Source organism: Equus quagga, chromosome 7 (assembly GCF_021613505.1).
Source record: "Equus quagga isolate Etosha38 chromosome 7, UCLA_HA_Equagga_1.0, whole genome shotgun sequence".
Lineage (NCBI taxonomy): Eukaryota > Metazoa > Chordata > Mammalia > Perissodactyla > Equidae > Equus > Equus quagga.
The window spans coordinates 39,386,682-39,401,195 of record NC_060273.1 but is presented as its reverse complement, the minus strand read 5'-3'; the positions used below and the strand labels follow the sequence as shown (position 1 = coordinate 39,401,195).

Here is a 14,514-nt window from a genome sequence, read left to right as displayed (position 1 = left end):
TTGCTCCCCTCAGTGTTGCATCCCTTCTCTGTGAAAACACTTCTAGTTAGAAAAGTCATGATTTTAGTTAAAATTCAGATATTACTTTTGGAAAGTAACCTTGGTTTCCTTTGATATGACTGAAAGGTAGGAATTCCAGAGTCAACAGATGATGATGAAGTAGTTACTTCCTTTCTTCAGGGGGTGTTAGAATGGGGGCATTTGGAAATTTGACGGAATCCCATCACTGTGAAGGAATAAATGAAGAGTAGTGGGTTTTGTTTGTTTTGTTTTGTTTTCCTCCTGAAATGGTTTCGTGCAAGTACTGGCTACTCTTGACACCAGAACAGACACATGAGCTGGGATAAAGGCGCCGTCGTTTTCCCATTCCGCCTGGTGGAGTTCGCAGAGACCGGGCTGCTGCCATCTGCCAACGGTGGGAACGCTGCGACAGAGGAGCCCTGGCTTTGCAGGAGTCAGGTCTAACCTATGTGTTCTGAAAGGCCAGAAGAGCTGTCCCTGCGCCTTCTAGATCATTCCAGGCCTTCCGAGCACTCTTCCGTGCCTGCCCTTTGCCCTTCCTGTTGTCTTCTGTCTTCCTCACGGTAGCTTCTGGGGCCTTTGTCCACTCCCTGCCCTCCACCACTTTAGTGAGGGGGCCTTATATTGCATGGGCCATAAAGTGACCTGACCTAGACATAAAAGAAGGCTTTCCTGTTGGAAGTCAAGGTGAGCTGATCAAGAACGGTTGAAAGACGATACATTCAAACTCGACGTGCTCCTGTTGGCTGGGGGGCACTGCGGAGGGAGGGGTGCTGGTCCGTCCAGTTCCTGCTCAGCCTGAGGCACGTCTCTGGGCAAGTCCTCTGATCGGTCGTGTTCCCTGAACGACAGGATTGGACAGACTCTAGCAGTTCTAGACCTCAGAACCCAGACCCTCACTTTCCCCACAGAAAAGGTGGGTTTCCCCAGAGCTTTTGGATTTCTCCAGATTGTATTTCTCTAAACTCTTAAGGAAATCCAGGAGCTTTTGGGAGTCACCTAGACAAGCTCCCAGGGAACAGAGCTGAAGTATTCTGCCACTTACCTGTGTTCTCCTGGTTTGAGCACACCCAGTATGCCATGCACAAAACGGAACAATAGTTAACAGCTTTCTTTCTTACACAGGTGTCGTACCAGCACATTGATTGTCTTGAAATATAATCCCAGCGGCAGCTCCTGTGAGGTGGGTAGCATTACCTCTATTTTATAAATGAAGAAACTGAGGCCCAGAGAGATTTCAAGATCCCTGTATGTGTGTGTGTAAATGTTATCACGACGGAAGGACTTTAAACCTGTGATCTGGTTTCAGAGGCAAAATGTGTGTAAGTGATTATTGAAATGTGCTTCCCCAGGACTCTGATTCTTGCTTTCCGTGTCACCCACTGCCCTGCCTTGACAGTCTCCCCTCCAGCCCCCACACCCAGGAGGGCTCACGGGACTGAGGAGCGGGTAATGCATGACTCACGACACATGGAGAGCTAAGAGGTGGACCGTGTATGTCCCAGGCTATGGTGCTCAGGTTGGTGTGTGCTTGTGACCCTGACAGCACCTCCCACTGCACACCTTTCCCACTTTATACCACAGCGGGTCTTATTGACCGGGAATCCTTTTCATCGCTGACAGGGCCTGTCTGATCTATGCATCCATCTCTCCAGTTTCTTCTGTTTGCCCGTACTTCTGGGACACAGGCGTCATGGCCTCCCTGGAGTGTTTATTGATTCTTGCAGTATTTAGGGGTTTTTTTTTGACTTGTTTCCCTCACAGGCTTCTGTGAGCACAGTGCTTTGTGGAGTAGCTCCCTTCTGTGCAGGTTAGCCGAAGGTCTTACGGAGGGAAAGCTGCAGAGAAATGGTGAAAATAAATTTCTTTTTTTGGGAAATAATTTGATGATAAGTTAAGAGCCTTAAAAATATTTATTCCCTTTGACTCGGAAATATTTCTAAGATAAATTCAGAAACTCTATTTTAAGGAAATAATCAGAGGTGCACAAAGATTTACCTTGAAAAGAGATCAATCATCATGTTTATCATGGCATCATTCATAATAGTGAAAATATTCAGTAAACAACTCAATATTCATAGGCTGGAATAACATTTTAGAGTTTATAATATTCACAATTTAATAAATGAAAAAAGCAGGACAAGATTATATGAGTATAAAACCAATAATATTAAAAATAAGTATTTTGTGAGATACACATAAAAAACCGTATAGAACAAAAACAAATAGTAGGTGTTTGGATTATGTTTCCTTTGTATTTTTAAATTTAGCGTAGTTTCTTCAATAATCATGTGTATTTTTACCTTTGTGTTTTGAAATAGTTTGATTTACAGAAAAGTTGAAAGAATTCTTTGCATTCAGATTCCCCAAATATTAGCGTTTTACCATATTTACTTTATCATTTTCTCTCTCTATATATATGTATATTTTTTAACATTTTTTTCCTGACCAACTTGAGAATAAGTTGCAGACATGGTGCTCATTTACCCCTAAGTACTTCAGTGTATATTTTCTAAAATTCAAGGATATATTCTTACATAACCGTAGCACAATAATCAACATCAGAAAATTAACATTGATAGATTATGTTGTCTAAATGTAGAGTTTATTCAGATTTTGCCACTAATGTCTTTTATAGCAGAAGAAAAATCTTTTTTATCCCCCTGGTCCAGGATTTAACTGGAACCACTCTTTAGAGGTGGAACTAGTCTCCTTTGATCTGGAGCAGGTCCTTAGTCTTTCTTGGTCTTTTATGACCTTGACATTTTTCAAAAGGTCAGGCCATTTCTTTGTAGAATGCCCCTCAGTGTGGGTTTATCTGATGTTTTAAGATTCAGATTATGTATTTTTGGCAGAACATCACAGAAATGGCATTGTGTCCTTAGAGTGCCTTATCAAGTGGCAGGAGATGTCACTTTGCCCCAATATTGGAACTGCTAAGTTGATCACTTGGTTATGTGGTGTCAGCCAAGTTCCCCACTGAGAAGTTCTGTTTTTCCCTATGTGATCAGATGTTTCTCATCAGACTTTCACCCACAAGTTTCAGCATTCGCGATTGTTGTCTGAAACAGTTATGACTGTGGGGTTTGCCGACTGGTGACTTTCTTGGTCCTTCATTCCTCCTCCATTGTTAGTGACTACTGCACAGAAGAAATTTCCCTTCTCGCCTGCGTATTTATTTATTCATTTATGTACTTATATCACTGTTGACTCGTGTTATTCTTTTATCCTATGGGTTATAATTTGTCACTGTTATTTATTTTGATGCTCAAATTGTCCCAGATTTGGCCAATGAGAACCCCTTCGGGTATACTCCTATGTCCTTTTGACATGTCCCTGTCATTCTTCCTTACTCTTTGGCACAGCAAGGTGATCCACATTCATTCATTCCTTTTCCTGCCCCAGTTCTGGAGTCAGCCATTTCTCCAGGGAGCCCTGGTTCCTTTACATGGAGAATGGTGTTAGAAACCAAGATCTGGATGCTACATGACTCCTTGCTACTGAGATATTGTTACTTCTTGGCCCTCTCAGCAGACAAAACTAGGAAATACACACAAACAGATGCATTTCTATATCTGTCTTTATATCTTAAAAATCCATTGTGCATACTGATGCCTCCAGTTTCGGTCCAACACCACAGCATTTATTCCGCGTTCTCCCTTTCCGTATTGTTAACTCCCTTCTTCAACAGAAGAAATCCAGCTCCCATGATTTATGTTTAATTTCAGAAATAACACATGAATACCAGCCGTCTCATTATAGAAGGACAGACAAAGCAAAGGTTCCTCTATTTTGTACGTGGGATGCCTCCACAGCGTGGCTGATGAGTGGAGCAGGTCCGCACCTGGGATCCAAACCCATGAACCCAGGCCACCGAAGCGGAGCACGTGGAACTTTAACCACTTGGCCATAGGGCCAGCCCATCTAATTATTTTATGGGATTTTTTGGTGAGGAAGATTGGCCCTGAGCTAACATCTGTTGCCAATCATCTTCTTTTTGCTTGAGGAAGATTGTCCCTGAGCTAACATCTATGCCAATCTTCCTCTACTTTTTTGTGTGGGATACTGCGACAGCATGGCTTGATGAGTGGTATATAAGTCTGTACCCAGGATCCAAACCCATGAACCCTAGGCTGTTGAAGTGGAGTGCGTGGACTTAACCACTACACCACTGGGCCAGCCCCCCACCGCCATCTGTTTATTTTTTAACTGCTGCATAGCATTCTAGTGTTTGGAATTGAAAACATAAGCACCCGATTTGGGGCTGTTACAAGCAGCATTGCAGCCGACGTGTGCTGGGCCCAGTGAGAGGCACATTCCAAGAAGAGAACCACTGGACCCAAGGGCTTGGGCATTCTTTTCTCCATAAGAAAACAGCGTTAAAAATATTTTTTTGATTAGGTAAGTAACACATACTCATGTTTAAAAAAAAAGTAAATAGTGCATAAAGAAGACAGAAGTGGGAAAAAATTAAGATCTCACTCTTGAGATAATGTTTTGTGATGATCCTTTTTTCATATCATCTTATACATAAATGCATACATAAATACGTATACGTACATAAATATTTTTACATCACTGGGGCCATAGCACATATGCTGTTGCATTGTGGACACTTATTTACTTTGCAGTGTAACTTACATTCAGTAAAGTGCACAAATCTTCAAAGTACAGCTTGGTGAATTTTACATCGATAATCTCCCCTGTAACTACCGCCCCAAATCAAGATAGCGCACATTGTTCAGCATGACAGAAGCTTCCCTGGTGTCTCCTCCTGCTCATGACCGTTGACCCAAAGGTGACCACTTTTCTGCCCTCAGTCACTCTAGATTACTTTTGTCTGTTCTTAAACTTCAACTATAAAGGCTTGGTACGCTTCTGTGTTTGGCTTCTCTCCGTCAACATTATGGCTCTGAGATTTGTCCATGTTATTGCAGGTAGCAGTGGCTGCTTAATACTTTTGGTTGTTATTGTTTACTTCTTATCATTCAGAATTTTTAATAGTAGTAACAGCGACATTTATTACAGCACATACTCTGTGCTAGGCACTGTTCTAAACCCTTTACAAGCTCAGTTTATTTAATTCTCACGATAACCCAATGAAGTGAGAACTGTTATTATTATAATGACGTGTCCATGACTCTTTATCAGGTTGAGGAAGCTCCTTATTATTCCTAGTTTACCAAGTGTTTTCATTATAAATGGATGCCGAATTTTGTCAGATGCTTGCTCTCCATCTATTGAGATGATCCTATGGGTTTTTTAAGCCTGTTGATATAATGAATTATACTGATGTTTGAATATCAAACCAACCTTGTATTCCTGGAGTAAACTCCGTTTGATCGTGGTGTAGTATCCTTTTCATGTATTGCTGGATTCAATTTGCTAATATTTTAGAGGACTTTTGCTTCTGTGTTCATGAGGCATATTGGTCTGCAGTTTTCGTTTTTTGTGCTGTCTTTGGTTTCGATATCAGGGTAATGCAGGCCTCATAAAATGACTTGGGAAGTCTTCTATTTTCTGAACGAGTTTGTATAGAATGGTATTATTTCTTCCTTCAATGTTTGATAGAATTCACCAGTGAAGCTGCCTGCTCCTGGTGTTCATTTTTGGTGAAGGCTTTAACTACTAATTTGAATCCTTTTCGAGAACTCTTCAGGTTATCTGTTTTTCTTGGGTGAGCTCTAGCAGTTTGTGTCTATTAAGAAATTTGTCCATTTCCTCTAAGTTATCAAATATTGGCATAATGTCATTCATAATTTCCCATTCATCCTTTTAATGTCTGTAGAATCTAATGATGTCCCCTCTTTCGTTCTCTATATTGGTAATTAATGTCTTCTTTTCTTTTTTTCCTGATCAGTCTGGCTAGAAGTTGATCCTATTTGAAGACAACATATGTATCAAGAGTTATAAAAAATCCAAATCTAGTTGAGAACTTAAGGACTTTTTTTAAAGAGAAAAGCTTTTTGTTTAAGATGCTTTTATTAATATCGTTGAGGAAGGAACTCAGAATGGACTTCAGAAACAGACACACACTTTGATTTGAGCTCCACCACTCACCAGCTGTGTGGCCTCACAAACCACTTGGACTGATGTAGCGTTGATCGCATCGTTGAAGAGTAACTCCAGTGCAGGGCGGCTGAGACACTAAGAGACACTGGAAAAGTGCCAGGCCCGGTGCCTGCTTAGAGCGGGCAGCCACTGCCACCCTTGTTTAGCAAAGTGAGAAGCTGGAAACAGCCCTGCTAAGATTGGGGCTTTGTGGAGTATCCCCCCATTTCCCTGGGGCGTGTTATTCACTTCTTCCTCTTTGTCCCCACAGCACTTTGTACGCATTTAGTTTATTCCATTTCTCACATTTCACTGCAGTGTTTTCTGTGTTTCCTGGACCAGACTGTGAACCTCTGCATAGCAGGTCATGTTTTTCTCATCTTTTCTCCCTTGTGCTTATATGTGTTTAAGGGATCAAAAATATTTTAATAAACGAAGAATTGGGAGGTAATTAAGTAAATAATGGTGCATCAAATCAGTGGGCTATTGGGCAAAGAAAATATATGGTATAGATATATATAAAATACAATATAAAATCATTATAAAGGCTCCTCCAGCAACATGAAAAAACGTTTTACAAAACAGAATACATTTTATCTGCTTTCTCTAGGAGTGTTTGTACGTGTGTGTGTAGTATATTTGTGAATGGAAAAAATGAAGGAAGATGCTAGAGAGAAAGCAGTTCTGTGGATGGTCAGCTTCTGGCCTGACTTGCCATGCTTCAGCACAAACATCTGAGCAGGCTGAGGCTAGGCCAGGAGGTGGTGAGTCCCCTGTCCCTGGAGGCTGTTTCGACAGAGGCTGGAGTCACTGGGCACAAATGGCGCCTGGGCTGAGTCCTTCCTCTTGGAACCAGAAGGAGCAGTGCGAGTCCCATCAGGGAGCAGCATCTTGTGTCTGTGCGGAATGAGCTGGGTTTGAAAAGATGTGATACAGACACGATAGTGGTGTGCTTCGAGCAGGAGGTTCACTTACTCCTGAAGATGCTCCCCGTTAAAGCTGAAAGCCCGCCTCCGTGGGAAGCAGAGACTGTTCTTGGGTCCAGTTTTTCAGTCGAAAGAGGTAGTACTTCTCCCTTCCTGTCTTTTTCAGAGGTCTGCCCTGAGCCCGCTTTCCTCCTTCTCCTCCCTGAGTCCTCAGGGTGTGCCGTGGGGTCACGTATCACTGTGTCCGTTGTCTGCCTTTGCTTTCTCCAGCTCTCGTTTAACATGACCTAGAACTCTGTGTGTGTGTGTTTCAAGGTTCAGTGAAAGAGATCCAGGAATTAGTATTTAAGTATTAACTCCAGTCAGAGACCTGGAGTATCCCCCTAGCGTTGTCACCCGTCCACCAGTTTAATGAACGTTAATTTGGTGGGTGTGTGTCCCAGGTCCCCAGGGTGGCAGGCACTCTCTCTGTCAGTGAACCTAGATTACTCAGCTTTCTGTTGACATAACTCGAGTGATAAGGGCCACGCCTTGCAGCACCTCACTCCCTCTCCAAATACCGGTGTCAGAAAGTTCTTGGACAATGTGTAAATCTCTATCCTCTGTTGCCAGGGTCTCTCCCTCCTCTGTTTGCTCACTGCCCAAAGAAGGGTCTGAATCTTTCCTTTAGGGTAAACTTCTCCAGTGTCCTGTTTCTCATGTGGTATGGTTTGGGGACCGCCGCATCCTGGGGACTCTTTCTGGCTGAGTTCCAGCTTGTCTTGGATGCTGAGTGTGGAGCCCATTTGAAACTCTCTGAATGAGCCCTCAGTGCACATTCACTTTTGGGAGGCCATATCGGCACTGGCCCACCCCATTCCCAGTTCTGTAAAAGGGGCAGGGGCATCATCGTGTGTCCCGTAAGCTTGCCGTGGGGATGTGCCATGTGACCATGCCCTGCCTGGGGCGGGGTTCTGATTGCTCTCTGGGGGTTCTCATCACGCTGTCACTCCTTATTCCTGCTGTTGCGGTAGAGGCAGCAGCAGACACCAGAACTGGTCTGCCTAGAACTTGAGTAAACTAAGGCAAGTCCTCTGGCTTTCTGTTTTCCAGATTTGTGTTCAAAATGACTTGAGGCAAAGGAGTGGTCACCAGGATGACCCAGTATGAACTTGCGTTAGAAAACTCCAGTCCTTCCTCCTGTGTCTCTCCTTTACTCTCACACTACTCCGCCTTCACAACACTTAGGACACCACGTGTGTAGGGATTTCCCCCACCAAGCAATTTTCTGTGACACCAGCTCGGTGTCTTACGGTTCAACTCAATTCAGACACTCTACCCAGAGGTAGCATCAGATCCTGCAGGTTAAGGACTCAGTCCCACAAGACTACTCCCACTTCGGATGCCAATTGCAAGTCCAGGATGTCACCTGTGCTTCTGACCAATGGGCTATAAGTGGGGATTCCCACAACCCCCTCCCCAGGTTTGATTAATTTGCTAAAGCAGCTCAAAGAATTCGGGAAAAGAGTTAGGTTTACCAGTGTATTAAAGGATATGATAAAGGATACAGATGAACAGCCAGATGAAGAGATGCCTAGGGCGAGGTCTGGGCGGGTCCTGAGCACAGGAGCTTCTGTCCCCACGGAGTTGGGGTGTGTCACCCCCCAGTGTGTGGATGGGTTCACCAACCTGGAAACTCCCAGAACCACATACTATTGGGGTTTTATGGAGGCTTCCTCATGTGGGCGTGATCAGTTTCCATTTCCAGCACTCCTCCCTTCTCAAAAGACTAGGGAGCAGGCCTGAAAGTTCCAAGCTTCTCATCGTGACTTGGTCTTTCTGGTGACCAGCCCTCATCCAGCAGCCATCCAGGAGCCTGCCAAGAGTTGCATCATTGAAACAAAAGACAGTCCTATCACCCAGAAAATTAGAAGGATTTTAGGAGCTCTGTGCCAGGAACTGGGGACAGAGACCAATATATGTGTTTTCTGTTATCTCTCAGAACTCCTTTGAAGTATCTTGTGCACATAAATTGCCCTGTGCTAACTTTTAATAGTGTTACTAAGTTGTACCCACAAAATGCCCTGGAGCATGTGGCCGGGGACTTCGGGAAGCTGTGGGTTCACACCACTTGGAGTTCAGGCCAGGTGGCCGAGGGCCCTGAGAGGCTGATAGGAACAAGCCCACATGGCTCTCCACGACCAGCTGCAGTTCAGTGCTCAGCCCCCTTGGGCTTTGTCAGCTTGATTTGTGCTGAGTAATGCTAGCTCCTCTGCCTGCTTCTGGCCGAGTCATGCTTTCACAGATCCACTTTTCCTGGCTGCCTTCCTCTTTCACATAATTGCATCAGGCACAATGACAGTCACATGTCTCTAGACCACACCCATAGGCCCTCTTATGTGAGGGAGATGTCATCAGCTGGGGTCATTGACCTGAGTGTGTTCTAGTCTAGGATGCATGGTCGAGGTCCATGACAGTATTGACAGTTATTGATGTTGTGAGTGTAAGCTCCATTGCTCAGGGTTACACCTTATGGCATAGTTCTGATGATGCCACACCCTTACCCTGTCATCACGGCTGCCCAGGGCCCAAAGACCTTAGACACATAGAGGGCTCCTGGACCCTTCGTACGCTGGTCTCGGTCTCTTAAATGTTCATCTCTTACTCACCACCCTTACACCCACACCCACAAATGCCTCCCATCGTACCCAACTCAAGTCACACCAGATTCTGAGGCTACTGCTCTTTCTTGGTTTAGGCCTTAGTGCATGCTTTGCCAGTCTGGAACTTCTCTCATCTCCCTTATCTGGCTGGTGGACCCTGCTCAGTTTTCGTGACCCAGCTCAGATGTGGGCCCCTGGGTGCACCTTCCTTGACTGTTCCGCACCATCTTCTTCTTCCTCAGAGCTCTATATTTTCCCCACGCCTGGCCTCCCCATGGCCTTGTAACTGTTGGGATATGCCTATGAATGACAGCGATGAGTTGGCACTCTCTGTCCCCCACCAGCATGGTGGCAGAGGAAGCCTGATAGAAGATTCAAATAAGATTCAGAATGTTATAATACCCCAAATGTACAGGATACTATCAAAAATCACTCACCATACTAAGAACTAGGAAAATCTCAACTTGAATGAATAAAGGCAATTAACAGACGCCAGCATCAAGATAGCACAGATGCTGGAATCATGCAAGATATAGAGAAGAGCACAAGAGACATCTTGGAACTGGAAAATATAATCATGAAACGAAAACCCTCAGTGGATGGCTTCACAGCCAAATGGAGAAGACAGAGGACCTTGAAAAAGAGTGACCTTGAAGATAGAACAGGAGAAATTACGCAATCTAAACAGCAGAGAGAAACTGGCCTGATACAACTCAACAGAGCCTCGGGGACTTGTGGGACTCGTAACAAAACACAGGCATCATAGTCCCAGAGGAGAGGAGAAAGCGGGTGGGGCTGAGAAAGTATTGGAAGAAGTAATGGCTGAAAAGTTCTCAAACTTACAGGTTCAAGAAGCTGAGTGAACCTCAAGAGGATAAACCCCCAAACCCAGAAAAATCCACACCTGCCCTGTCTCAGTGTGGATGATAAACTTTGTGGACACTCCAGCTGGAAGGGAATCTGTTCCGGTTCCTCTTCTGAGCACTGCTTTGAGCAAGTGCCTTGGAAAGGTACTTTCCCCTGAGGGTCTCTCCGTCTCTGGAGGATGAGTTACTAGGCAAGAATAGGCTTTGTTTCCTTGAATGTCTTCCCTCATTTTGAAGCCACTAACCCTGGACAGAGGGGTGTGAACCTGAGCAGACTGTTGCCACTGCAGCTGAGGGACAGATGCCAAACCCTCATCTGGGCTGTGGCAAGGTGACAGTCACTTTTTGCTGCTGGGTGATCTGCATGCCAAAGGGGCTGACTGAGTCACTTACTGGCTTCCTTCCTGCCTGTTGCTGCTTCAGGTGCCTGGCTCACCCAGATGTCAGTGCTGGGTCGGTTGATCAATCGTGTTTACTGCCCAGAAGTTGTGTACAGTAAATGCAAAGCCACAGATGCTTCCTGGAGGATGATGTTGTAAACGTCAGATGGAGAAAGGACCCTCTGTTCTTACCTTATTTGCCCTCTCAGAAGCTGGCGAAGCTTCTAGCTGTGCGTCTGGCCTGGCAGCCAGCAATTTGTCCACCCTGTTTTGTAGTGTCCTGGGCTGCCTGCCGGCTCCGGCACCAGGACTGGAGTTGCTGCCCTTGGCCCGCAGCATCAGCCAGAACTGGCCAGCTGTTGAAATTCAGGAGGAGTAACATCTGTCTAAATATCTATCTGTATCCCCTTTTCTTTATGTATGTTGTCTTTTATAAGAAAAATGAAAATGAATGTACAGACTAATTTGCAATAAAAGATCAAAGATCAGATCTGCTCTGTTGGAGGTAGGGGACACCTACTTGGGTGGCTTTTGGATGTACACCTTTTTCTGAGCCTAATTCCGCAGATGAGGACATCAAAGCCTCCTGCCCATAAGGGATTTGCCCGGAGTCTCAGCCAGCTGGTGGCGGGGCTGTAGCAAGAGCCTGGTCTAGTTGAGAAATTACTCTCTCTATTTTCTCGTTTGCATTTCATCTTTTTTTTTTTCCTGTTGTCGATAAATGTTGCGTTTGGCCCCAGGAACCCTATGCTGTCCAGTGTTCCTCTTTCCCACTAAATGTGGAAAGAGGAACCGACTCACAGATTAAAGACCCTTCCAGGGCAGAAAGATCACACAGGGCTCCCCAAGTCTCCTTGGAGTACCACTGGGGACCTCAGACAGACAGACTGTCTCGTGGTCACCCTGCCCCACCTGAAATGAAGGACACTCATCAGGCAGGACATCCAGAACTTTCCCATCAAGGTATTACACAGCAGAGGAGAGCGATTATGTCGTGGAGTTTTGGTTCCCAGACTGTGCCGAGGTGCCTCAGGGTGCCACGGCAGCCCCCAGCAGGGCCTAATTTTCCAGCGCAGTGAAAGTCCCCATCTGTCCGCATTAGCACTGGCTTGTGGTGGTTCACAGTTTCGACATTAGAGCTTCCACATTCCTTTTGATGACTTAGTGTCTTTGCAAAGCTGGGGTTTCAGTGATTCTTTGGACCGACCTCCTTCATAAATGGAACTTCATTTCCTTGGGCCACGGGATACCATGAATATTTTACTGAGATACTAGGGGCTCCACGAGCTGAGGAAATTTGAGAACCTCTGTCTAGAGGATTGCCGAATGAGCACAGTACCAGCCCTAATTTCTTTTAAGTCTGCACGCTTCATGTTATTGGCCCATGCGGATTTTGCACTCTGTGTGTCATAATGTGTTCACTGGCACCCTTCACTCATTTCCTGGGTGGTATTGAGCACTGAATTCTGTGCCAAGCACTGTGCCAGGGAAATGTGGCCCATGGAAGGGGTGGTCGAGCTGAGGTCTGTGGACGGAGTAGGAAGCCACTTGTGGAAGAGGTGCAGGCTGGAGAGAGGGCTGGATGTTTTGCGTGTGCTTCAGTGTGAAAATGCGGGTCTAAGTCTTCGCAGTGTCTGTGGCTTCTGCCCCAGGATCGTTGCCCCCGCCCTAGACGGGGAGGAAGCCTGGGGTTAAGGCTTTTCCTCCCAGGCTGGCTTCCTTCTTGCCAGCCTGCCAGCCCTTCCTTCCCACCACGGGCCGGGTACGGAGGTGCCTAGGAGACCCAGACGGTTCCGTCAAGAGCTCACGGCAGAGCAGGAGAGACACGTGTCTAAGAAGTCTTCCTACTTAGACGGGTGCTGAGCGCAGCCCTCCCCTGGGAAGTGGGGGCCCTTCCTAGTTTTGCCACTCCAGTGATCTGCTTACCTCGTGGAGCCTCCGAGGCCCCTGGTAGACCAAGGCCTCGGGTAAAATGATCACCAGGTCCTTTCCACTGCTCCTCCGTACTCTCGCCTGTCTCAAGTCTTATGCCTCAGAGTCAGAGCTGCTGGGGACTTTCTCAGTTCTGTTGGGACCCGAGGTCTGCGGGCAGGCAGTGTCCACCGTGCTGTGGGGGGCCCCAGGGCCTGAGCCCCACCCCTCCCTGCTGCAGGGAATCAGTCGTATTCCCAGTGGGCAGCGCCTGGTCGTGTCCGCAGTGGCGCAGGAGTCCGTGGCGTCCTTACTGTGAACTCGGGGGAGGCCGCGGTGCTGAAGGAAGCGTAAGAGCTGGGGTAGAGCACGCGTGGGGATGGAGGACGTAGCCTCACCACCTGGGGGGTTGTCATGATGTGTCTGCCAGGCCTTGCCAATCCAGCTGTCCAGAGTCCTATGTTCATTTATTCAACGAGTTGACATTACGTGCTCATTATCTGCCAGGCTGTGAAGAAAGTCAGGTCCCTGCCCTTGTGGGCTGACCCTGTAGTCAGGGAGATGGCCTGTGGGAAAAAATGTGTAATATTATGATCAGTGCTGGGCAGGGAAGAGGTGGGAGAGTGACCAGATACTATAGCGAAGCAGAGTCTCTCTGAGATGGTGACATCTGAGCAGAGACCTGAACGAAGTAACAGAGAGAACCTTACAGACAACTAGAAGAGAGTCCAGCCAGCAGCATTAACATGTGCAAAGGCCCTGAGGCAGGAACAGGCCTGGAGGCTAGAGGAGTGGCAACGAGGCCAATGTGGCTGGTGAGGCGTGGGGAAAGGGAGGGCAGTAAGAAACATGGTGGGAGTCGTATCCAGAGGGCAGATCATGTGGGGCTTATAGGCCAGGTAAGGACTTTAGTTTTTCACTAAATATGACATGAAGCCATCTGAGGGTCTTGATTAGGGGGGTGACGTGATCTGACTAACTTTTTACAGGTTCCTTCTGGCTCCTGTGTGGAGAACAGCCCATTAGGAGTCAGCTGCAGGGGCCTGGGTGGCTTGAACCAAACGTTCTTAGAAAGAATGGGGTTGTGTGCATGCCGCCCTACGGCCTCCCTTGCCCTCCCGCACACCATCACCTTAGAAACCGCCTGCTGGCATGAGCTTTCTCTTCTGAGGTGTGTGGTCGGCTTGTCCACGAACACCCGTTTAACTTCCTGGGCTTTAGTAAAGGAAAGGGGCCGGGCGACAGTGGGGCGGGGGCGGACGTCCACTGACTGCTGCCTTGTGAGGGCCCCCCGCTGGGGCCTTTGCTCTGTCTGCAGAGCCCTGATCGCAGCCCCCAGCTGGTTCCAGCCGGGCTCCGAGTGTCTGCACCTCATGATTCTGTGGGACGAGTCCTTCCATACTGCGTCCCAGCAGGTCCTCCCCATGGTTTTGTGAGAGCCTGACAGAAGGCTTGTGGACACGACAGACGACACTGACAGGGCTGGACAGAAAGACATGACTGACACTGAATAAATATGAAATGTGTTCATAAGTTAAGACTTAAATATAAACAGAAATCTCTCTGTGGGGACTAGAATTAAATTTGTCCTTGAAGGGCAAACATCAAAAAAGGTAAGTCGAGATGCTCTCAGGAACTCGGCCACTAGAAAAGCCCCTCAGATTAATGAGAAAACAAAGAAGCAAGCTTGAGGGCCCGTTCTGAATGGCCTGCTCCC

At 46.7% G+C, this 14,514-nt stretch overlaps 1 protein-coding gene across 1 annotated transcript in view; it reads left to right on the top strand.

Moving 5' to 3' along the window:
- LOC124241925 (NADPH--cytochrome P450 reductase) overlaps positions 1–14,514 on the top strand; it is a 63,803-nt gene that overhangs the window by 19,253 nt on the left and 30,036 nt on the right. The window contains exon 2 of the mRNA XM_046666297.1: positions 1,147–1,204. The gene's annotated coding sequence lies outside the window, so the exon portion shown is untranslated. The remainder of the gene's footprint in view (positions 1–1,146; positions 1,205–14,514) is intronic.